Source organism: Falco biarmicus, chromosome W, assembly GCF_023638135.1.
Source record: "Falco biarmicus isolate bFalBia1 chromosome W, bFalBia1.pri, whole genome shotgun sequence".
NCBI classification, from domain to species: Eukaryota; Metazoa; Chordata; class Aves; order Falconiformes; family Falconidae; genus Falco; species Falco biarmicus.
Window position 1 is genome coordinate 7,105,270 of NC_079310.1, and position 27,056 is coordinate 7,132,325.

Below are 27,056 nucleotides of genomic sequence, written 5' to 3' on the forward strand. Positions count from 1 at the left end.
TTTTAGTGGAAAATCCCTGACCATTAACAATTTTCTGTCCAAATAACAACTGCCCTTATGCAACCAACCAGTCCATACATTTTCTGAAGAATACCTCATTGATATCAAAGAATTAACAAAGGGAAAAAATTAGTTCTAAGCTATATACATTCATAAGTGTTTTTTTCAATAGTTACATACAGATTTACACACTAAGCCATAATGGCTTGTAGGTGATACACACAAGAAGAGTACGTTGCTTATCTGTCTGAATGTCTATGCTAAATTTGACAACTGTGCCACAAGCCAAGCCTACATGGGTGCTGTATGTTATGCACGTTCCTTAACAAACAGAAGTATAATAGACAAATTCCCAATATCTAGTCCCCAAACTAATTATATTATTTTGTAGCCAGTTAAGGAAAATAACACAGATGTGCATATCTACATGTGCACACACCTTTTAGTTCAGAACCGATCTGTGATAAAAGGCCTTAGCCTTATGGCATCATCGAATCTTAACGAGTACAGTAATTAAAAATGCAGTCTTACTGTAAGTGCGATTTATGCTGACATTCCCTCAAATGCTACACGAGAGTATTTCTCACTCAACTGCCTCAAGGTAAAATAGTAGTATTTGTTAATATGTATTAAAAAATCATTAATTCTCTACAATAGCAGTTGACTTCCATAACACTATGTAAGCAAAAGAGGCTTAAGATGGGTTTTCTGAATACTAACAATTTATTTTAGACTGTCTAAACTCAGGGCTTGAAAGATTTCACTCTGCCAGACGTAGAAACACTGTTGCACTCCAGTTGTGATATCCCTTTTCCCAAGTTGTCACATGCACATCTCGCTCAAGCAACATTATTGTTAAAGTTTCTCTCTGCTACATAAAAGCATATTGCACTTGTAGATATAAAAGACAGCACCCCTACTTAGATTATTACCTTATTACCTCATAACTCTTAGTATACCTTGTATCTCTGATTTCATCACTTCAAAAATTCACCAGAAGCAGATAAAACCACAGCATCAGACTAAACTACACCTTAACTGCTGATTCAAATAAAGGCATTCTCTTCAGATATGCCTAATGCTTACAAATAATGTTGGCTGGTTTTGATCAAAAAACTATTATTACAATAATGATCAAAAATAATAATCCCGTTTGCAAAATGCCTTTAAGCCAGCCTCCTAGTCCCAACCAATTTCCACATTCAGAATACAGCATAAATACAGAATACAGAATAAATTATCTCCATTAAGGCAAAAAGGCTTCTCTTTAAGCACAGCGATGTTTGCTAGTTCAAGGCAGAAACCCATTTCTTGTAGGGGACATCTGAAGCATTTTTTTTTTTTTTTTTGGTGGGTTTGTAATGAATTCCGTATTTTTCCTTGAGGAGCTTAAGCTGTTCCTCTTGTTTCAGGAGAGTTTCCAACTCTGATTTGTCGAATAGGTCCGTATTTCCCAAAAATATCATACATTTCCTCCGCTGTGATTTTATACGGCAGGTTCCGAATATAGAGGATCCGACTGACCTCTGGGGGCAGCCAGATGTTAGCTCGCTTGGTCGCTTGCATCGCCATGGCGCCGATCGGAGGCGGGGGGTGCCGCCTTGGAGAGAAACCGCGGCCGGGAAGGGGCCTGCCGGGCTGCGCGCCGCCGCTCGCCGCTGCCGCGGGGGTCCCGGACGCTATGCCATACGCTAATAACCCGGGTAATTCCTTTTTACAATCTATGTCCTGAACGCTCCGCTTTTCTAAAAAGCATATGAGCGAATCGTACGTCGCTTGTCTCTCCATACCTTCGTCAGCGCTGTTGCAGCCTTTGCGAGACTCCGGCGACGCGTGGCCGGCGGGACCCTCTGTAGGTGCTCCCGGGCGCGGGGACTGTGCCCTTCCGCCTCCTGCGCTGCTTTCAGGACCGGTACCCGAATCTCCGTCGAACCGTGGCTCGCAGGTTCAGCCCTCTCTAGGGTCCCTGTTCGGGCGCCATTTGTCGCGACGGAGGGAAGACACAGTCACTCAATATGAGTGATCAGCAGACTTCGTTTATTGTCCCTTACAGTCACCTTTTATGCCTTCTTATAATTAGCTCATACATATTACAAAAGTTAAGCTCATTATTGGTTAGTTGCCAAATACCAAGCCCGCCCCTAGTTTCTCTTCTGTAGTTATCTGTTCCCACCTGCAACATTCTTTTCCCACCGCAATCTTCCTGTTATTGTGTAACAAGGACAGCCAAAGACAGTGTATTTTGCTTTACTTCAGATAAGCTGAGAGCGATGTGCATTTTTGTCCAGCCAGCTGGACTATGTCTATGTGACCCTTTTCAGCTAGCCAGTTATCCACAGATTACAAAGTCTTATATGGCATTTTAAGTTAGTGATTAGGCAAAGTAATATATCACTAAAATGATTGGGTGCATATGTATTTTGCTTCAATGATTCTTAATTTCTCTTAGTTTTGGAAGATTTCTGTACTATTCCCCATTTGAAGAAAAAAATATTTTTAAGAGAGAAAGGCAGAAGACTTCAATATTTCTGCCTGTCTTCTCCAACTGTTGCTTAAATCAAGAGGATTTTTCTCCCTGCAGAAGAGTAAGGTCATGAGGAGACACTGGTAAGTTGCTTAGTTCTCTCCAGACAGATATTGGCAGGTGTCAGTATTGCACAGCATTTCCACACCTTACTGTGTCCCAAAGACATGAGGAAAAGCTGGAGGGAAAAGAATTAAGATTTTATATCAAATAAAATAGTGAATGAACCATCAGGAAAGAAAAAAATGTTACATCAGAATATGTCAAGTGGAGTATCTCACAGGGAAAAAGAGACTGTACTCATTCTCCATGCACAAAGATTTCTGCAGGCTTCTAAAAAACGTAGTTGTCCTATGACAGTGGAAAAAGGAGATTTGCTGACTGTCTAGAAAGTGGACTTTGAAACCCAAGTGAAAGAAAGGTAGAGCATATTAATTAAAAATGAGCTGTTGTACCAGATGCTCACAGGTGACTGGAATCCTTTAAAAAGAAACAGTGACATATAATAAATTATTTAATTTATTGCTGTGGGCTAGGATCCTGCAAGTTCTAAAAGATAACAAGCAACTTTGCATTTACAATGTAAATGAGATAAGGAAGACAATTATCTCTGCCTCAGAGGTAATAGAAATAAAGGAAACTGTTAATCAGTGCAAAGTTACCTGTGTCTAACTGTGCAAATCAGGACTTGTGGCCCTAACCCTGCAACCTGTTGCATGCAAACAATTGTACAGTTACTGGGTCCCATTGCTTTAACTGGGGCTGTGTGTAGCTGCAATGACCCATTCACATCAGCCTCATGCTTGGCATAGCAAAAATAGTCAAGATATGCATTACATGCATTTTGGGACAAATCACATCTTTCATCTGCAATTTCAGATGGTTGGCAAATAACAGACAGGTTTATTGCTGTCCTGATTTTGTCTGGGATAGAGTTAATTTTCTTCTTAGCATCTGGTACAGTGCTGTGTTTTGGATTTAGTATGAGAATAATGTTGATAACACACTGATGTTGTAGTTCTTGCTAAGTAAGTGCTTGTTAAGTAAGTTTCTTATACAGTGCATACACATCTGAGAAGAGGTCTCAAACAGTTATGAGATGGAGCATGGAGATGTACAGAATGGACTAACAAGGAATGTTAGGGACAGGGAAGCATCTGAAATACTGTCTGACCTTTTGCAATTTAAATAACTGATGGATATCTGTGCAGGAAGCTGTCTTCACCAACATGAGTAACATGGCCCAGCACTTCCTTTGGATCACAGAAGTGGACTGTCTTTTGATTAACTCCAACTCAGATATTTATAATTCATTTCATTATACTATGTTTTCTCTGAAGGCACTAAAAAGGGCCAGAGCTATCAAACTGTTTTAGTGACTAGTACCAACAAGGAACTGTTTCCCTCCATGCTATGAAACAGGCACCGTCAATAGACTACAACCAGCAATAAATGATTAAAAAGGGAATTCATGATGGCTATTTATTATCCTCCTGAATAATGTTGTTACAAAGCTGCCCTTTTCAGTGCTCTGCAGGGATCACATGATAGATGTCTAACAAAGGGAAAAGCCCAGATTCACAGGGACCAGCTGCAATCATCCCAGGAATTGCCCCACATTACATGGGCACACACCACACCATGGTTTCAAAGCAGCAGAGAAATTGTCCCACATTAGACTTATGCTTGCTATACATGGGCACTTGATTTAAAGTATAGAACATGTTGAATCATTTTAATGGCTAAATATAAAATTCTGTAGGAATGTCTGTTATTGTTTAACAAGGAATTGGTGAACCACAAGGATAAAATAAGTAATGGCACAAACCTTAAATGAAATCAGATCTGACTCTTTTTTTTTTTAAGATTTTGAAAAAGTTCCAGTTCTAGTTCTTGTCCCTTTCTCTTCAATCCCACAACAGGCTTTCTTCTTTACTGAAGTGTCTGCCTCTGTTAGGTTGACATTTGACTGTGATACAGGTCTGTAATTGTTACAGATTGTGGTATACCACTGGCATCAATAGAGCTATACTAACGTACTCCAATTAATGAACTGTTGTCTTCACTAAATATTCTAGAAAGAAGGGGCAAACAATACAGCTCAAACTCCAGTGTTGTTTGGATTGTCTACTTTGTGATCTGGACCTTCATCCAGTGTGCCTCCTGACTAAAGAACTTACCAGTATGTCAGACTAGAGACACACAGGCTACGTGCCAAGGCTGAATACACCACCCTGGGGGAATGTCTCCTAATACTGAGAGCATGTTTGAGGAATGACAGAGACAGTCCTAAAGTTGTGTAGGGAAAAGAAGGGGGTGATTTGAAAAGCTTAAGGGAAAAGGAACTGTTTGGTCTAGAGAAGGGAAAGCTAGGGTGGACTGAGAAAAAGAGAAAAAAATGAGGTGTAGAGAACTAGGATGGGAAGAGGATAGTCACTGAGATTCGGATAAAAAAATGAAACACAGTTGCATCATCAAGCTTTCTGAATGTCTTCATCACTCACAGTAGTGTTATCATTCTCCTCTCCCCCATGTTGTTACAAGCAAAGAGTAGCTGTCTGATATCCTGTTCCCTAGACAGTTCATCTGGGGAAATGAAGAACAATATTTTGTAATAGCAAGTATTAGCCTGAGAACGCAATACTTATTCTCTATAGGTACTATTAAGGAGTTTTAAAATCCAGTTTTGTTAATTTTATGAACTCCAAACAAAGAATGTACACCACAGAAAATCGAGAAATGGCACACAGAGAGAACTCAAATGAAAATGAACCATTTCACTATGGAGAAATTTTTACAAATAGGGTCTCTATGCTAAGAGCACTGGTGAGCATGGGTTAAACTGTTGCTGAGATTATAACGTTGGGTTTACAGTGTGTTCAGTTATTATTTCTCAGTGAAGGAGACAGCCCTTTCTGTGATTGTCTTTTGCTAGATTCTTGACTTAACAACTCAGCTGTGTCAAGACCACATCCCTACAGCGAGAGGAGTAACAATTAAAATGCCAAGACCATATGAGAAGCTATATATCCTGCAAAACCACTGAAACTAGAAGTTGCTCAATTCCATCTGGGAGTACCTGTTTACATTATTGCATCTCAGTACATTTAATATTAACATTAATATTAACATTATTAATAATAACATTAATAATAATATCATCAATATCAATATTAATAAGATTAAGATTAAGATTAAGATTGATAATAATAAAACCACCTTTTATATCCACAGCACCTTCCTCCCCTGCGACTCTCCCACAGTCTGTGAGCACACATCCAGTGGGCCAGGGCAGGGTGTGTGTGTAGACCCAGCCACTGCATGAAACCTGCGACCAGCTACGCAGCAAAACCTCCCCTTCCCTGGGACCCCCTTCAGTGAAATACAATAGTTAATCATTATTTGACTCTTCTTGCCAGACTTTGAATAGCCTAAAGTGAAACCATCACTTTTCATTTAGCCAGAGAGGACTGTAGTAAAAAAATAATAATCTTCAAAACCTATGGTATGGCAGTATTTTTTTTTAAGCAAGGAGCTTTGGAAACAAGTAAAAAAGAAAAATGTTTTAGTGTGTGCGAACAAAGAAAACTTTAAATAAAAGCATGAAAGAGGGCAAAAGGCCACACTCATTCCTGCTTTTTGGTAACATATGCCTATCCTTTAATTGCCTATAAATAGCCACTGCAAAAGCAACTCAGATTAGTGGTTTTCTGGACGAGGGATGGAAACTCTGACTTTAACTGTCGAAAGCTTATGTGAACTTGTGTTGTACCAGGGAAAAAAAACAAACCCAAACCTATAGAAATGCTGGCTTGCAGAGATATTTTTCCAGTTATCACCTTGGCAAGATAAAGTTCCGTACTTCCAAAGGCGAGCTCTCCCTCTCCAGCATGGGTTTTGCACTCCCCCAAATCTACTCCACTTCCCTCCCTCCCTGTCCCGAGCTTTCCATGGGTTTGTGCAAATCACCCACAAAAATGCCCCTGTGTGTCTCTTTGTGGTGCTCAGAGCCGGAGGGCAAGCAGAGCTGTGCCAGAGGCTTCTGGTCCCACTACACGGCCGCATCCCCTCCAGGGTACAAGTGTGCTGGAGGGCAGTGAAAGCCACTCGCCTGGGCTACCACATGTCCTCCACACAGAAAACCATTTTGCCCAGCGAGAGGGGAGAGGTAGCCCTCTGCCAAAAGCTTCAGTAACACGCAGCATATTTTCGGAGAACGCTGCAGAGTGGTCCATGGGGAGAAAAGAGAGGGTCCGAGGAAGAAAAAAGCAGAGTTGTGTCCATGAGCAGCCGAGGCTCCACAGTGGAGAGGTTTCCTGAAGCATCCGCAGCCCCAGAGCCCAGGGTCAAGCTGGAGGAAAGCTGGACTCCTCGCCCCTCGCCCTGGCCCTTCCCCTCGCTGTGGGGCAGCAGGGGGAGGGGGGGGGGGGAGCACCGGGTTGGAGGCTCCCTTCCCCTCAGGGTCCCCGGTACCCCTGCAGGGTGATGGCAGTTGCCTTGACGCACTGGGGCTGGCGGAGGGTATGAGAGGCTCCACAGGGAGGGCGACCCCAAACATCATAGAGCGCCGTGAGCCCCTCAGAAGGGTGTGGGACTGCGGAGGTAACTCTACAGGGCAGCGTTTTGATTTCTCAGCTGTTTGGTAAATAATGCTTTGGTTACAACATGCTTGTTCTTTCCAGCATTATTGAGCCGAGCTATGATTTTATGAGGGGACCGAGCCAGGAGATCGGGATTTACACCAAATAGTGCATATTGTCCACTGTGTTATTGTATTAAAACACACCAGGTTACCTGAATACATCTACAGTTTATTTCAAGCACAATTAGCATGCCAAACTGGCATAAATCTCTCTCCCCACCCCTACCCCCACCCCCCGATCTGCATCCCTGCAACTGCACTGGGACAACCACAGATGCTTGTGAAAAGATTTGTTCCTGAAAATTCAATGTCCACACTTTCCCCTCAGCCGCTGCCTGCAGCGTGTGCACACTTGAGAGCAGAGTGTAGAATCGCTGTTTCAACTCCTCACCAATTTCTGCTGCTCCTGTCACATCGCCCACGGCAGTCCCCGGGGCCAGGAAGCCAGATCCTCGATATGAGCTGCTTCTGGTCCTTGAAAAGCACCGACAGGGGCACTTTTGCTGTACTTGCGGCATCGGGCAGATCTCAGAGCGAAGGAGCATGCAGACCTCATTTGTACCACCTGACTGTAAAAATATGTTTCTGAATATGTGTGTATTTTTGCAAGAAAGTTTTCCATTACCTGTTGGCTGGGATCACATAATAGAGGAAGATTTTGATATAATGCTGTTTTCAGTCACTGTAAATCCCATACATTTCAGTCAAATTCTTACCAGCTGGGAGGGCCAGAGCAGTAAAACACAGTAAATGTTTCATCATAAATCAACTTTATGAACTGTACTACAAGTTATATAATTCTGGAAGATGCTCTCTTTAGTGGTAAATGGCTGTTGAAATGTTAAGCTGTGGCATTGTCAAATACCCTTTTCCACCTAAAAGGTGACAGGACCCAATTTTTACAGTGATCGGAGTCTCTTGCTAAATTTGGAAGAAAACCACTGGCCATAAATTGTATTAGACAAATGGAAATGTAAATTTCAAAATGTAGCATTTATAATAAAATCTCCGGACACTGATGTCGCGGTCAACCTACGGTTCTTATTCTCATATTTGTAATCAAATGTGTGCAGGCGTCTGGCTTCAGCAGGTTGTCATGCAGTTGTAGTCAAAGAACATGACCTCATTTTAAGAGGAAATGTAAAAGTACTCGTTCATATTTCATTTTAAAGGACTCTTTTCCCCCTCTCTATACTTGCAACATGCAAAACAATATCCAAAGAGTATTATGCCCTCACAAGACAAATCTGATCCCAGCGTACATGGTATTTCCTCCTCACTTTTAATTTGGTACTGATTGATTCAGGAGCTTTTTAGGAAAAGAGGAGCTGAATGAACCCGTGGTGTCCTCTCATTAGTGCTCGCAGGCTATTTTGGAGTAGACTGAAATGACACCTCTCATTCAAACGTCAGACTACCATCCACACCAAAATTAAATGTTTCTTGTTTGGGGTTTGATCCTGCATTAGTTAGGAAGGATCTCCAGGAGTATCTGGAGAAAGGTAGTTTAGCACATTATTTGCTCTTAGGTTTTTCATAACTATACCTATGATTCTAGGAATTTGTCAGAACAAACTAGGACGTTTAGCAACCCACTGACGACAACAACAATGATGATGATTATTATTATTACAGAGCACTGCAGTACAACAACATAATAAAAGATTTCAGCAGACTTGTCTGAGTCCTGGGAGGCAGGGTGGGGTCTCTATCAGGCCTCTGTAGCTTGTCAAGACTTATCTAATCAAAGGAAGTTAAAGCAGGGAGGAAAAGGATTTGGATTTCCCTGTGTAACTTTGGAGCTGGGAGACAGGTTAGGGATCCAGTCGAATTGGGTTTGCTCATGCCAGCGTGCTGCTGGTGAGGCTACGGCGGACATTTGGACTAGGAAATACGGCCAATGTTGTCAATTTTTCTTCATAAAATTACCCAAAATATTATCGTATGAAACAGCTGTCAAGATTTTACGCTTGGGGAAAATAAAAAAAAGAAACCACAAACCACACACACACACTCCTTGTAAATGACAACTTGCTATGTGCTGGGGACCTCCGGGACCGTCAAAGAGGTATCTTGCGTTTGAACTAATTTAGAGGTACTTTAAAACTAATTGTTGCTCAGTTTAATAATTTTTTCAATTTTTTCCATCCAGTAGCAGGATATTTAGTCATAGAAAAATCTCCATAGATGTCCCCAACTGCCTTGAGAAAGTACAGAGACGTGCTCCATCTCTCCCCATGGGACTGGGCTTGCATTTTATGTTGTAATATACCTATTTTAAGTTTCTCCATTCAAACCTCTGTTCATTATTTTTGTGCAATTCAGGAAAAGAACAACAAAAAATAACCTCGAGGATGCTCTCGCTGGCACTGCCAGTGTGTGATATACTGTGTTTCCTTGCAGAGTTTGCTATCTGCAATCTTGATTTTTGCATGGGGTTATGGCATTCCTGGCACCAACTGAGTAGCCAAATGCAGGGGAGAGACACAGCCTGCTCAGCCTAGTGCTGTGCCTGCCTTGTCTCAGAGGAAATTGGAGTACTGATGTAGGCAACATATTTGCTCTGTGTTTTGGAGCCATGGAAACAGACTATAATTTATATATATAACGTTAACATTTTTATATATTTTTTAAAACTTCTATGTAAAGTATAGATGGTCTATAAATAGATTTAGATTAGCTGCTAGAAATTATTAAAGTCCAGGATAAATGAGAAGAAAGCTACTATCGTTTGTAAGGTTGTCATAATATTATAAAATAAGACTGGGAGATTAAAACACTCCCATTCAGTTTATTCCTCGGTGTACTCTGAAGTCAACCAGCCTCTGGGTGCCTGGGTTTTTACCCGTTCGTTTGTTTGTTTTTTAATGAAGTGAGCTGTAGCAGTAGAGTCTGCTGTGCTGAAATTAGCTATGTAACCATTTTCCGTGCCTCGTTTTATCTATCACCCTTCAGACCAATTTTGTATTATAATTATTATTACAGTTTAGTCCTCATTAGTATCGCACCACGTAACCTAGAACAGTTCCAAAATTATATCTTTTTATGTTAGCAAGCACCACTGCCACAGCAGTGATGCTGCTGCTGCTAAAGATCTCGTTTATGAAACATACTTGCTATATCACATTTTTCTGGAGGAATATAACTCCATTTTTATCTCTGCTTTCAGAGGAGAGATTATAACCTTGCTTTACCTCCCAAATGGAAAAGCAAAGCATACGAAAGCAACTGCCTGTTCGCAGTCTTTTAATATCCAACATCTTAACGCTATTGTATTGACCATTAACATACAAATATAATATTTTTTAAAAAAGTTTAGTTTGTCTGATTAGGCAGTGAGTGCTGGTTAAACCTACCCTAATGTGAAGCAGAAGGAGATGGGACCAGGCGAGAGACAGAAGGCAACCAGGAACAGCTTTATTAGATAAGTATATTAATCTGGATCCCAGCTGTTTTTGCAGTGTTTTCCAGGATTCCTTTTATAAGTCTTTTTTTTTTCGGATGTGGGTTTCCATAATTAATCACTCATGCCGCTGTATACATTGCAGCTCAAGAGTGTAATTTTAGTCTGTTGAAGTGCTTTACTGTTCCCATCTGATTTGCATTTGTCAATTACGCGTTAGGAGACACGTAACACTTGTAGATGGGAGTCCCGATAACTGGCTCCCCGCGGCCCTGAGCACGTACCCCGCCACTCGCCAGGGCGCCCCCGACGGCTGGGCCGCTGCCGCCGGCCGGGGGCGCACGCCGCCCTTCGAGCCCTCCCGGAGCGGAGCCTGCGGTGGAAAGGTGCAACGTCTTGCTTCTGCCTCGGGCAGGCTCCGGCCGCCCGGCATCACTTCCCGTGGCAGCGCGGTCCGGCGGCGGGACCTGCCGTTCCCCAGGCGCTCGGAGACACTTGACTAGAGTTTAGTCCCATGGCCCCCCCGCTCTGTCTTCGCCTCCTGCCGCAGCCCTCAAGCGCCCGCCCTGATCGGTCAGCCTTGAGCCGTCCGGGGCCCTGGGGCCGGCCCCCTCCAGAGCCGAACCGAGCCGAGCCGAGCCGAGCGCCCCCATCCCCGTCCCTGCGGTCCCACCAGGCTGGCAGCGCAGCATTGCTCTGGCGCGGAACACTTACACCCGTGTTTTCCGCTTTAGTCTCCTCCTTTATAGGGCCCCTATGTTAAAGGAGAAATTTACACAGATGTGGGTACCACTAGGTTTGCTTTAATCACAACTCGGAGTTGGATCACCACCTCAGTGAGTGGCAGAGAACCCTGTATCCCTATACAACACAGCTTATATACACTTATCAAATCATTAGTTAATGTCCAAAGTTTTTAGAAGTCTCCTTTGGTCTTGTCAGTTCTGCGAATCCATCACCTGACCCTGTCCCAGTTGATTCATCTATTCAGTTCCAGTCTGTGCCTTGATTCCAAGGTCCTCCTCGGATCATGATCTTCTTTCTGCCTGCTTTAACTCACACAATCCTTCAAGCAGACTTAGTCTTTGAACAAGCAATTCCTATTCACATATGCTATTTTTTTCTAGAAACACCTGCATTTCTGAGAGCACCTGTGTATACAAATTGATCATCTATTGTTTCTCTATTCTCCCACTGATTAACTTGACTGTGTTTTAAACAAGCCTTGGATTAGGGCTATACAAGGGCCAAGGCCTGGTTCTGCCACATAGCAGTTTCAGCACTTTAAATTTCTTAATTCAAAATACATTTTCTTTAACACCCTACCCCATGCCATGGGGATTTGATTTCTCCCAGGGACTGCTCAGGTACTGGATTCCTGGTGCTGCTGAGCCCCGTGGATGTTACAGCTATTACGGCAACGGCACAGCCACCAGAGCAGCGCGTGACGCCTCAGGTTGAGCCGGCCCAAGAGCGCAGCCATCCCAAGGCGGTGCAGCCACCCCAGCCGCCCGGCCTCAGCCCTCCTGGGCCTGCCCTGCTGCTCTGCAGATGCCTGGGAATGTCTCAATTCATCTGTCACCAGTTCTGCTCACCTCCCCAGCTGTCAAAACAGCGGGTGTCTCATTCTAGATCACAAAGTACTGAAGGGGAAAATAGCTTTAATGCCTGTGTTTGGACACGAGTAATTATCCCTAATTATTGTTTTTCTTTTGAACCTGCTCATCCTGCTGGAGAGCCAGCAGGTGAGCATGCCCCAATCCTCCCCAGTCAGTTGATCTCAGTGGATTTTGCAGGGCAAACCGGGAGAGGTGGCTTCATGGCTTTCATCTTAATGTGAGTTTTAAACTGACTGAAACTCATTGTGGTGGGAGAATTAACCTTGGAACCCAGGCTTTCAATGGCCTCTGATAAGAGATTATACATGTTGATAGCAAGCTTTTCTTGGCAAAATGTTTTCAAAGGACTTGGAGCTGTTAAATCAAAGCACTATTGAATTGGTGGTAGACCCCTTTAGAGCACTCCCTCCTTCTTCATTTCCTGGTATTATGTGTTGTTAATTACTGGCAGAAGGAAAATAGAATGATGAGCAACATCAGCCAGACAATTACAGGGAAGCCAGAGGACAATTTTCTTAATCCCACAGAGGATAACTCCATAAACACTCAGGTCAGTACAAGATAAATCTTGCTCTGCTGCAGTCTCCTTTTGTGTATCTGCTTCTTGCTTTTGTGGGGGTTGCAGTAGCAGTCCAAGGACTTCAATGTTATTTCCTCAATATACACTCTGTTACGTATATAAAAAAAGAAAAAAAGAAAAAAAGAAAAAAAGAAAAAAAGAAAAAAAGAAAAAAAGAAAAGCTAGATGCTATAGGAATTTTCAGCCATGAATATGTGTGTGTAAGAAAAGCTAGGTAATATTTAAGACCAGCAGAAACCTTGATGAGATCTCTTTAAATAGGAGCTACTTATTCTTTGAGTTCACTTCTTCTCCACCTGTCCAAAGTTTGTGTCCTGGACTCTGGAATTACACATCTCAGTAAAGAGTCATTGTAGTTATAAAATTTGGGTCACATTTGGATGAGGACTTTGAAAAAAACTGAGTGCAAAAGTAAAGGTTGTCTGCTCCCACCACTCTTATGACTTAAGGAATCTCTGTGCACTGATCCACCCTAGATTTTATAAATTAATGTGTGTTTGTTCAGATACAGTTTTGGGACAATAGATGTGGATTTTATTTTAATTTTGGAAGGCTAAGGCCTAACAGACGAAAGTCTTTTGGGAAGTAGAGAGGAGATAAGTATTTCCTATCAGACAGACAATCCACTTCAAGAGAAATGCTTACAAGAGTGTGGCACCCACTGCAGAAAGCTGTTGAGCTGGAAAAAGAACACTCAGCTCTGTGTTGGTATCTGCTGGCAGACAAGGAGAGATGTTTGGATGGGTGCTATGTAGGGCTTTGGGACATTCTTATTAAAATGACATTCCAATTTAAAGTTGAGAGAAATAAAACATTGATATCCAAGTTCAGAAACATATGAATAAAATAATTTTGTTAGAGCTGCCAACAGTAAAAGATCACCCTCTCCAACACTGTAGCAGTAATGAAGAGGCAGTGGAAATAGCGGCAATATGGTGATAGGCAAATGGCTTCATGGGAAAGCACCTAGAAACTGCCTTAGAGGGAAGAGATCAGCCTAGCCAGGAGTTGGATTACCATAAGCCTAAACAACCTATGGAGGTATTACAGCTAGCTGTCTTGGCCAATGCTCCAGCTCTAGGAGGAGGCCTGGGTACAGGACTATTGAAAGTATACTACTGTGGTAGTCACACTACCTGGACTGTCAGTTTTTCAAATTGCTATTTTATTACATTTGTCTTTTCTCTCCAATAATGTTCCATGTATTTGAAGTCCTTTGTTTAAAGTCTTTACATGTGAGGAAACATTGTTGGTTTTAGAATGCTCTGCTGGTATGCCTTGGGTTCCCAGCTCCTGATTCAAACTCGAGCCAATGTAATTTACTGAAACCTCCACGACCTTGAACTCAGCCATTTTTAATGCCTACAAGTGTTTGCCAAAACACAAAAAAGTAATCTTTTTTATTATTATTATTTATTATTATTTATAAGCTTGAGGTATAATTATTAAAATATTATTATTAAACTGAAATTGCCTGTGCAATTGCACAGACAGTATATGTGCCAGAACAGTAACCTTTACTTTTTAAGTGATATTAAATTGCCAACAAAATCCAAGATGTTTGGGATACATTCAGCTTGTATCATATCATGGAAGTTTCTTGACAGCAGATTGTTTAGTGGAAGGCTTGATAGTAATTGTAAAATATGTTTTTGAGTTGAAAATTGGTAGGGTTTGGTTTGTTTTTGTTGATCAGTATCTCAACAACAACTGCAACTGCAAAACGCATATTTCGGCTTATTCAGTTCTTACTGTTGACTGGGCCTGTGAGTATTGTGGAGAATCTGGGAATAATAATAATAGCTCTACTTGTTCTGACTGTTTGGATTGTTGGAGTGTTCTGCAAGGGATCCTAGAGAGTTCACAGGCTGTGCAGGGTCTCAGTAGAATTTATACATTGTATAGGATCTCTTCTTTGGTGAAGTGCCTCAGTCATCACTAAACTGTTGCAAAGCTTGTCAGGAAGAATGTACTTGCAGAGTTTATACTCTCCATAGAAGCAAACAGCTGTAATGTGGATTTTATACCTTACATAGGATGAAAGAAACCTGCCATAGTTAGTGTATAGAATAGAGTGGGTTTATATATATTTGACAGCTCTGAAAAGACATCTGGGGCCAAGGCTGTTTCATTAGTCATTGCTACTTCAGAAATGCCTGCAAGTCCCAAACAGTTAGTTTGCCACATAAAATGGTATGCGTCCAATTTATAAAATTAAAGGGATGGTTTCAGCCCTGAAGACCTACAAATTTATATATTCAGTGACAAGCAGCACTTGGATCCAACAAGCATATGGTGGAAACGTGGTATAACAGCAACATCTTTATCAGTCTCAATAGCAGCTGCTGCACACCAGCTCTCAGCCATGGTCACAGACAGAGGCAGATGTTGTCTCTTTCACCAAAGGAGACCCCAGTATCCAATATACTGATGTAGCTTCTGAGATTCTTGGGATCAGAAAGGTATTTTGGCTCAGTAGCTTCTGTGGTCTTGATACGTAGAAGAGTTTTGGCTCTAGCAGCCTCTGGCCAAAATTTATGACATAAAAATAAACACCTTTCCCATTTCTGCACCTCCATAGCATTTGTACCAGGACTTCCAGTGTCTTATCTCTCACTCTCCAGACTCAGCAAAAGAATCCTTGTTCCCTAGAGTGCGGCGAATGAAGAGACGGGACGCAGCTCGATGCAAGCAAATGTCAATTTATTGTACAGAAGCATGCACGACTTTATATACACTTTCAAAGGCTGCGCGTTTTAAACTAATTGGTTCTTGAAGCTAAGCCTTGCATACTAGGCAATCCCTGATTGGTGGTTAACTACCAGCAATTAACCACAAGGTGTTACCTTTCCTTGGCGCCATCCGTCTCCCACTACCCTGCGCTCTGTAAACACGCCTCATCACTAGAGCAAGGAGATTGTATTAATATTTCCTATTCAGATATTTCCCAGATAAACTCCACACATCATAGAATTACTGTTGGTCACAGAGACTGACTAACCAACCCAAAAAGAGTTCTAGCATGTTTCTGTCCAACCCTTAAGTAGCAGAAACCAACATCACTATAAATTTTTTCTCTCATACAAATTTACCATCTAATCACAATACACATAGCTATATAGTCCAGTCCCCTCCATTGCATTATTCTTTGCCATAGGTTAACAAATGCTTCATTCTTCAAAGCAATAACTAGACCACATAGAATTAGACTTCAGTTGTTGCTCAGCAGGAATAAAGGGGAGCTCTTATGTGAAAGTACTGTATGGGCCAAATCCTGCAGTCCTTATTTTTATACATACTACTTAATTGTGATTTTTTCTATTGGTCCCTGTAATTATTTTTAACATTTATTACCATCAAAGGATGAAAAATAGTGGGAATAGTTACCATACATATTGTGTCAAGTACTTACTATATGGTGTTGCAGAGAGAGCAAGCTGTTTGTACCTGGAATCTAGTTGCCAAGTATTAAATCTTTTTTAGATATAAGTGAATTCTGTTTTTCAATTTACATTTGTTTTTTAATAAGTTTATTTTTTTAATTAAAAGGTAAACATTGGGAGCGTTATTACTTGTTTAACAGAAGTTTTGCCAGGGAGGATCATTATGTTTCTGTATATCTTGATACACTGTAGCAGGATTTGAAAAAAATCAGCTCAAGCAAACACTTAAGTGGACTTCTATAGCAGACCATTTTTTGTGGCTTATGAGAGCCAAAAGCAAAAATGCCCTAGTCTGTAACAGGTGCCACAAGCCACAGAGAAGAAATCACAAAGAGTAATTACATGCAAACACTGTAAGGGAAAGAAATGCTGGCCAGTAGAGTTTAAGTTAAAAAAATATAGGCAATAGCAAGTTAAGATGCACAACAGTTAATGGGCTCAGACATCACTCAGTAGCTAAAAGATCCTTTGCTGACATTATGTTGGGTACTTAGTTCATTCTGGCATGTTGTCTATAAGTTATCTTGCTAATATGCAGAGTAATCGGGTATTCTTTGCAGAGGCAGAATCTTGGATTAAGTGGCTATACACAGATGGACATAGACACAAACAAGAACACATACTTAAAGGATTTCGTTACAGGAATCTTACTTGCTCGTTGGCTTATGTTTTGAATAGTTTGTCACCATGAAGGCCTTTGCTTTCTTAGGGATGCATTCTAACCTGTTCAATGATTAACAGTGCTATGCGGCCTTTTCCTTTTTAAAAGCTGGGAGGATTACATACATTTTAAGTTTAAAATCACCAGGACTGTATGAGACATTTTTCCTTTTTTTTTTTTAATGGATGTAATATTAATTGAACTGTATGAATTCTGACATTTTATTTCTACCCTTACTTTTTTTTTTTATAGTACATCTTGTTCTCCCCTCACCCCACATCTTTGAAACACATCTGTGCAAATTTCCCTGGGTATATGTGGGAGCAGAATGGAATGCTTTGCTTGAGAATGCAGCCCTGGCAAGTGCTGAGTGAGTCATTGGCCGAATAAGAGCAAATGGGGATGGACTTTGCAAGCTTGTGCAGCTAGCTGGATTAAGCAAAGAAATACATTTATGCACACAGTTATCCTTGTGCAGCTTTGAAATCAAGATAATGTTTGCACCAGGTCTTCCATACAGAAACAAGGGAGGAGGTCATAGACAATTAATTGTCTAAGATTATTACATAGCCTGAAAAACCACCGAGACACACCTTGGAAACTAATGGCTTTCTAGCAGAGTGAGGAATCTGTGGTTCACAAACTGTGCAGTTTGTAAGCAGTTGGTGTAGCTCCCATGCTTCATGATCAGTGGCTATCCCAAATCCCCCATGAACTGCAAGACAATAGAGGCTGAGGAGTCTAAAAACACCAGGTCATTTTGTGATGCAGTTTCATATGTGGCCTAGTCATGTCTCCCAGTGAAGCAGTGGGACTTCAGCTAGCCTTTTCCATATCTCAAATGCTCTCTGTTCCCCTCTCTTCAGAAGCATGTGATATATGTCTTTCAGCTCTCAGCCCCTGAAGATCCTGGCATACAGCTTGTTGTATGAGATGGTGCTCACTCCTGACCTAAAGGCTGGAGCACAGGCTTGGGAGGTCTGTCACAAGCCATAACTTGAGCTTTGACTTTCTTACATAGACCTGGCAATCTGTACTCCCTGCAGAAAAGCAAGAGATAGAGTTTTAATATGCCTGCCAAATTAAGCTGAGGATAGTTTCCTCTGCATCTGAAACGGTAGCATACAACAGCAAGCAGCTCAAAGGAAAAACATACTCTGTGCTATTTGAGAGCACCAGCCCAGACTTTACTCCAGCCTCCAGCTGTGACCAATCTCAGAGACAAGTGAATAAGACAACCCTCCCAAATAGAATATGTATGTTGTAGAATGCACTAAGGGAAAAATACCTTATTGTCCCTTTGCAGGCTCCTAGCTGAAGCCTGCTGCAATAGACAGACAGGACGCTGCTTGATGCAAGCAAACGTCAATTTATTGTACACAATCACGAGTTTATATATGTTTTCAGAAGCGCGCACTTTAAACAGATTGGTTCTTTAAGCTAAGCATTACATACTAGGCAATCCCTGATTGGTGGTTAACTACAAACAAAGGACACTTTAAGTAAGTGTTTACAGTCATCAATTAACAGCAAGGTGTTACCTATCTGTCCCCCACTCCCCTATCCTCTCTCGCATGACTCATCCTGTTAATTGTTATCTATTCACACTCCTTGTCCTCCCAGGGTTTGTGGCCTACAAGCTCGAGCACATTCCTTTCAGCTAACTGATTGGTACTTATGGTCCTGTTTTCCAGGCCCCCTCCTGCAGAAGCCATAACATGACATGTTTGTCTTCATTTGAGTTTGGGCAAATCTTCAATGAATTGTATATTTCAGATACTTTAGCTTGAAACACTGGAGAGTGATATAACTTCTGATCAAGGACATAGCTAATATAAAGAAAAAATATTTATATGCTTGAATTTTAGCTAAGTTGCCTATCTGTTATTTATGTGTCATGTTTTATTTATTTCAAGATGAGAGAAACACTTTCCCTGTTTCTAATAGTCCATAATCCAGAAAGAAATGCCGAACTGCACTGATAACAATAGTTTCAGGACTGCAAAACCAGTGCCAACTGACCTACAGGACTGGGAAAGCAAAACTTCTCCTGGTAGTCAATAGAAAATGATTCACACAATTGCTGTTTATATATCTGTTTGTATTTTCAGTCTCTGACTTCAGTGTCCAACAAATGTTTATGTAGAAGCATGACAAAGGCACCCTAAGATATAGCAAAGTTCATGAAAAATCACACAAAAATAATTCATATGGTGAATTTTGCCCTTTTGTTATCGATTTGTTAATAAGTTAAGATTGATTGACTTTATTTGATTGATTAATTGATTTTATAAAATCATTTAATAAAATTAAAATATAGAAGGATAAGAAAAAAAAAATTTTTATAAGAAACTTATAGCTACACAGTAAAAGTTGTTATGAGATCTTCTGTACGTCCTGTACCAAGGCTAGAAGAAGGGGCTGGAACTATTGTTAAAACATAGGTAATAACTTTAGGGTTTGAAAGGTTTCTTTGTATTTAACCAGTCTTCTGTATGCAGAGGTGTATTGAAATGTCAGAATATGAGATTAATGGGAACTGGGGACAGTCGACTGGAACAGCTTGTAGATGCCTGCCAAGAAATCGTGAACTTTAGTAAAAGGTAATTCCGGCAGGGGGAGATCGCGACCACCGACTCATATACCACCTACCCAAATCGTACCCCAGACCCATTTCTAGACTTTTCTTAGCTCTACTGCGCAGAATCGGATATAGGAGGAGAATATGTTAATGATTTACGGGAAATATCATGGTTATGCATGAATACTTAATGAATATGTATGAATAAGTTCTATATATGGTGTCTGATTTTGAGACCTGGTGTGCGTTGATCGTGAGAGGACTCGCTCACGCACCCGGCCGTTAATAAAGAAGTGTCTGCTTATCTACATCACATTGGTGTCGATAAGTTCTTCATTCTGAGATTTCAGTAACAGTTTTGGTGACCCAGATGGGACCTCGCTGAAGGAGACCGGAGGAGTCGGGGACCTGATCGGTTCCAGCCGGCACCGAGGATTTCTCGGGGATACCCATCGATCCCCGATCCGTAAGGCTCTTCGCGACATTCCCTGGATATTTGGTAAGACACTTCTTTTTTTTAATTGTAGTAAGTAAGTGCACTAGAGGAAGTGGGTAGGAGTCCCACTATAATAAGTGTATGGTAAGGAGTGGGATGGAGTCCCACCAGTGGGTTGGAGTCCCACTGAGTAAGTCTACCTGTCAGACGTGGTGAAAGAGCTGCGCAGGGTAGAACTAGGAATCTGCCCGTAAGACATAAGCGAAAGCTATTGCAGGGTTGGACAAAAGTGTAGACAAGAGAAACTATATGCTATAGTGTTCTCTAAGGTAGTGCCTCTAACAAGAAGTTAGAAGAAGTTTTTGGTTTTTTTGTTGTTTTGTGAGTTTGTGTATTAAGAAGAAAATTAAGAGGTATAATATTGTGTTATATGTTTGTTTAAAGTAACTGTGGGAAAGTGTGAGTGTGGCTGTAAGGGTGAGATGCGTAATTGAGAACGAAAGCGAGCGTGGAGTGTGGATCCGCGGATCGGAGTGACAGAGTTGAATAATTGTGTATTGTACTGTGAGTAATTACACCATGGCAACTAAGTTAACTCGGTTGTTTAAAAGTAAAAGCATGGGTAATCTTGCTGTAAATGACAAAATCCCGAAAAATTCTTTGTTGGGATGTTTATTGGCACATTGGGGAAATTTACAGGATGATCTGCAAAAGAGCCAGATGATTGAGTATTGTAATAATTTGAGTATTGTAATAGTTGGTGGCCTTTGTATATATTGGATGATCAGGAAAAGTGGCCCACGAATGGGACACTGAATTATAACACTATTTTGCAGTTAATGCTGTATTGTAAAAGAGAAGGGAAATGGAATAAAATGCCAGATGTGGATTTGTTTTTTTTTACTTAAGACAAAGAAAGGATTGGCAGGATGAATTTAAGTTAACTATTAGAGATAATTTGGTAATGGCTATAACTTCTGATAATAAGAAAGTGGGAAAAAAAATGTTGTTTAAATTGTGAGGTTGGGAGTGGATACAGGAGCAACATTTTTTTATAAAATACCTGTAAAAGAAAAACTGGAACAAAAACAGGCCATTCCTGCAACCCCTGGATTTGAAATTTGGAAATAAGAAAATTACACATGAATTTTTGTATGTACCAGAATGTCCGATACCCTTCTTAGGAAGAGATTTGTTATCCAAGTTAAATGCACAGATTGTTTTTGACGAAGGAGAACTTTTCTTGAAAATACCTGAGTCAAAAACGGGAGAAATCCTGATGATACAAGAAAAGGTAAAGGAACAAGAAATTCCACCGGAGGTAGATTTGGCAGTGATCCCTACTGTATGGGAAACAAATATTCCTGGTAAATTGAAACTAGCAGAACCTGTTAAAATAGATTTGAAGGAAGGCGCAGGAACAGTAAGAATTAAACAATATCCAATCAAACTGGAAGTGAGACAGGAATTGAAGAAATTAGTTGATAAATTTTTGGAGTATAAAATTTTGGAAGAATGTGAATCTGAGTATAATACTCCTATTTTACCAGTCAGAAAACCCTCGGGTGAATATAGACTGGTACAAGACTTGAGAGCAGTAAATCAAATAGTTAAGGATATTTATCCTGTAGTAGCAAACCCTTATACATGGTTAACAGCATTGAGGGAGACTTATCAGTGGTTTACAGTGCTTGATTTAAATGATGCTTTCTTTGGTATACCTTTGGAAAAGGAAACCAGAAAACTGTTTGCTTTTGAATGGGAAAAACCTCAAACCGGGCAAAAGATGCAGCTGACATGGACTAGATTACCCCAAGGATTTAAAAACAGTCCAACTATTTTTGGAAATCATTTAGCAAAGGAATTTGAAATCTGGAAACAGGACAAACCAAGACCTGGACATTTATTTTTACAATATGTGGATGATATATTGATTGCTACAGAAGAAAGATTTATTTGTATACAGGTGACTATTGACCTTTTGAATTTCCTGGGACTAAATGGGTATAAGGTATCCAGGAAGAAAGCCCAAATAGCCTGCCAGACTGTGATATATCTCGGCTTTGAGATTTTAAAAGGACAATGACAATTAGGAAAAAAATCGCAAAGAAGCTATTTGTGGTATACCTGAGCCGAGCATGAACTCAGAGCATTTTTGGGAATGACTGGGTGGTGTCGCCTTTGGATCATGAACTATGGGCTAATAGCTAAACCGCTGTATGAGGCCCAAAAGAACTCTCCCTTTGTATGGGGCCCACAACAACAAAAGGCTTTTGTAGAGTTGAAACGTGCCTTAATGTCTGCACCTGCCTTGGGACTGCCGGATCTAACCAAAGATTTCCAGCTGTTTGTACATGAAAGACAACACCTTGCACTGAGCGTGTTAACCCAGAGGATAGGAAGCTGGAAACGACCAGTCGGATATTTCTCTAAACAACTGGACACAGTGAGTAAAGGGTGGCCGAACTGCCTTCGAGCAGTGGCCGCAACAGTGATGCTCATACAAGAAGCTCGGAAATTGACTTTGGGAAGAACAATAACAGTCTATGTTCCACACATGGTGATAACTGTCCTAGAACAGAAGGGGGGACACTGGCTGTCCCCCAGCCGAATGATGAAATACCAGATAGTATTGACTGAACAAGATGATGTGATTCTAAAGACAACTAACCTGGTAAATCCTGCAGTGTTTTTAAGTTCCATACAGGAAGAAGGACAACTGGAACATGATTGCTTGGCTACCATCGAGTATGTTTATTCCAGTCGTGAAGATCTGAAGGATGTGCCATTGGAGCGACCAGACTGGGAACTGTATACTGATGGAAGCAGCTTCATGGAACAAGGAGTTCGATACGCTGGATATGCGGTAACAACAGAGACTACAGTTATAGAAGCAGGAGCATTGGCGAGTACCACCTCAGCCCAAAAGGCAGAACTCATCGCTTTAATTCGAGCCTTAGAGATAAGCAAAGACAAGAGAGTAAATATCTGGACTGATTCAAAATATGCCTTTGGGGTAGTGCATGTCCATGGAGCTTTGTGGAAAGAGAGGGGGTTATTGTCCTCTCAAGGATCAAACATTAAGCATCAAACAGAAATTTTACGATTATTGCAAGCAGTTCAAAAGCCAGATCAAGTAGCAATCATGCAGTGTAAGGCACACCAGATTGTGAATACAAAAATAATTGCTGGGAGTAATTTAGCTGATAAAACAGCAAAAAAGGCAGCAAAGAAACAAGCATTGCAAATGGCAATAATTCCTTCTAAAACAGTAACCCTTCCCAGGGAAAAACCGAGATATTCAGAGGAAGATGACAAATTGGGTCAGTTATTAAATGCTAAGAAAAACTTAGCTGGATGGTGGATAACTCCTAACGGGCAAGTAGTAATTCCACCTCTTTTGATGAGAGAGATAATTCAAATGAGATACCAAGAATGTCATTGGGGGGCAGAAGCCTTAGTTAACATCTTTACGAAAACAAGTAATATCAGTTAAGATGTTGGGAATAGCTAAAATGGTAACTGCAAAGTGTGAAGTATGTTTGAAAAATAATCCAGTGATTAAGAAAAAGGTTCAAATGGGTAGACTGAAATCTGGTACAGTACCTGGAGATTATTGGCAAGTAGATTTTTCAGAGTTACCTAGACAAAATGGGTACCGGTACATCCTGGTAAGGGTTGATACTTTTACAGGATGGCCAGAAGCCCTTCCCTGTCGCACCACACAAGCAAAAAGAGGTTGTGAAGTGGTTATTACAAGAAATAATTCCGAGATTTGGAGTTCCTATTGGAAATCCTCTGACAGAGGTACACACTTTGTTGCTGAAGTTGTCCAAAGTGTTAGCAAAGTATTGGGTATTAATTGGGATTTACATGCGTCTTGGAGACCACAATCTAGTGGGAAAGTGGAAAGGATGAATCAAACTTTGAAACGACAAATAAGTAAAATTTGTCAAGAAACCAGTCTAAGGTAGCCTCAGGCACTTCCATTGGCATTATTATGAATCAGGGTACAGCCAAAGAGTGGAACCTCAGTCAGTCCTTATGAATTATTATATGGAAAAACATATGAGTCTCCAGAACCAAATTTAAACATACATGTAAAAGGAAAACAAGATGTGTATAACTATTTGCTTTTTCTAATGAAAACTTTGGCTGCAATTCGGAGTGCAGTAATTTGGAATAGACCTTTATTCCAGGAAAATTCAGTGCATGATTTCCAACCGGGAGACTATGTTTATGTGAAGACCTGGACCTCCGAACCTTTGCAGGAGCGCTGGAGAGGACCTTTCCAGATACTGTTAACCACTTTTACAGATATCAAAATAGCAGAATCGGATGCTTGGATACATTATACTTGAGTGAAGAAAGCACCTACTCCATGGAAGATTGTGAATCGTGACCCAGAGACTTTAAAATTGACTTTGAAACATGTTTAATTTTTTATATCAGGTTATGATTATTTTTTTGGATTTTATTTTGATCGGTAATGTTGGTGGGATCATGGGCTGGCTTGGTGGACAGGAACAAAAGGCGAGTAGAAACAGAACAAGTGATTGACATTCCCAAGCAAATGGCTGAGGAAAATTTGATGGTAGGATTGACTAAACAATTTGCCAATTTTAAAATGTCACGCAGATCACTGCTTGTTTGCCAATACCGAGGGCAGTAGGTGAATCTATTCCATGGGGAATTTTAACTATGAATCTGACCAATATAGAATATAAAAATGAGAACACCTATTGTGAACAAAGACCAGTAACTCAATGGTATGAACAAGTAAAGGTTATTAGAAAACAGTGTAAAAACAGATTGTAAAAAACTATTGAATTATGATTTTATAACAGGATCCCGACCTAGTGCCATAGCTCGAGTTTTTCTTCCTGGGGGTCCAAATCCCCAGTTAGGATGGTGTTCTTATGATGAACAACTTAAAACCAATGTGAGCAGAAGTATCATGAAATGGAAGTGTAATAAAACTGGCCAAGGTACCCAATTAGTAGAACAATGGGACTCTATATGGTCTATGTCCATATTTTCTCATTTTCAGTATATGGCAAGAACTTCTTGGTGTTTTACCTGGGATGGAAAAGTTTTTTCAGTATTACCCTGGGTCAATGATAGATCAACTTCATCGGGAGAGAAGGAAAATAAAATAGTGCCATGGTGGAAATGTGAAAAAGTGTATGATTGCAGTAATGCAGACTTAGTAATCCAAAGAATTCCTTCGTTGGCTGCTGCTTTGAAATATGGTTGTTTTTGTTGAGGTCTTAAGAATACTCTCAATTTAACCAGCACTTTTACAGTTAGAAAAGGAACTTTGTTTAGTTGCAGAAAAACTACTATTCGAAGTCCAGGACATTTAGTTTGGGCATTAAGTGATGGAACCTGGACCACACATTTACCATTAGATGGTAAGGTGAAACAAATTACTTTAGGCATGTCAACATTGTGTCCAATTTGGAAGAAATCACCATTTAGAGGATCCCTAGAGAATTTAGAATTGAAACGAATAAAGAGATCTGAGATAAATGATGATATTTGGAATGAACCATTTACAGGAGTGAAAACTGGTTGGGCACTTGAATCACTTTTAAATCCTATAGCTTCATATAGAAACAGAGCATGGCTCTATCAGTTAACTGGTCAAGTGGAAAAATTAGCAAACGTTACCAAAAAGGGGTTTAAGGAATTGAATATACAATTACAGGCGACCTCCAGAATGACTTTACAAAATAGAATGGCACTAGATATGCTCCTACTTAAAGAACATGGAGTATGTGGATATCTCAAGGATAAGCTGGACCACTGTTGTATCCACATTCCAAATGTCACTCAGGATGTGGAACATGATCTAGACCTATTGGGAAAAACTGAAAAAGAAACTGAAACAATTCAAAAGGATATGTCAGAAGATTGGCTTGGGAAAATTTTTAACAAATTGGGATGGAATTTGAGCTCTTGGATACAATCTATAATTAAGACTTTGTTTCTGTTACTAATTGTCTTTTTGATGAGCATGCTAGTATATGCATGTTTGAAGAAACAGTTTACCAATAGAATTGCAGTAAATCATATGATTATGAGAGAAGTACCAACTATTTTACCAAGACATGATCCATCACCAAAAATATGTTGAAACAAAAGATATATGAATAATGTGAAAGTATTGAAATAATGATTTTCAACACTTTCAAAGGGGGAAATGTTATTGATTTGTTAATAAGTTAAGATTGATTGACTTTATTTGATTGATTAATTGATTTTATAACATCATTTTATAAAATTAAAATATAGAAGGATAAGAAATATTTTAAATGAAACTTATAGCTGCACAGTAAAAGCTGTTATGAGATCTTCTGTACATCCTGTACCAAGGCTAGAAGAATGGGCTAGAACCATTGTTAAAACTTAGATAATAACTTTAGGGTTTGAAAGGTTTCTTTGTATTTGACCAGTCTTCTGTATGTAGAAGTATATTGAAATGTCAGAATATGAGATTAATGGAAACCGGGGAGAGTCGACTGGAACAGCTTGTAGTTACCTGCCAAGAAACCATGAACTTTAGTAAAAGGTAATTCCGGCAGGGGGAGATTGCAACCACCGACTCATATACCACCTACCCAAATCGTACCCCAGACCCATTTCTAGACTTTTCTTAGCTCTACTGCGCAGAATCGGATATAGGAGGAGAATATGTTAATGATTTACGGGAAATATCATGGTTATGCATGAATACTTAATGCATATGCATGAATAAGTTTTATATATGGTGTCTCATTTTGAGACCTGGCATGCGTTGATTGTGAGAGGACTCGCTCACGCACCCGGCCGTTAATAAAGAAGTGTCTGCTTATCTACATCAAATTGGTGTTGATAAGTTTTTCATTTCGAGATTTCGGTAACAACCCCGTTCCTTCGACTTCCCTACTCTCTCCTCCTTCTAGTCACACAAGGAGTAAAACAGTACAGAAAGAGAGAGATGAAATTTATGAAAAAGAAGGAGCAGTCACTCTGGCTCCCCTCCGAGAGGTACCGATGGGAGGAGATATAGGAGGAATTGGATTTGTATCGGTACCTTTGAATACAGGAGATGTGAGATATTTTAAAAAAGAAATGGGTCGTCTATTAGATGATCCTTTGGGAGTCTCTGAACGATTAGACCAG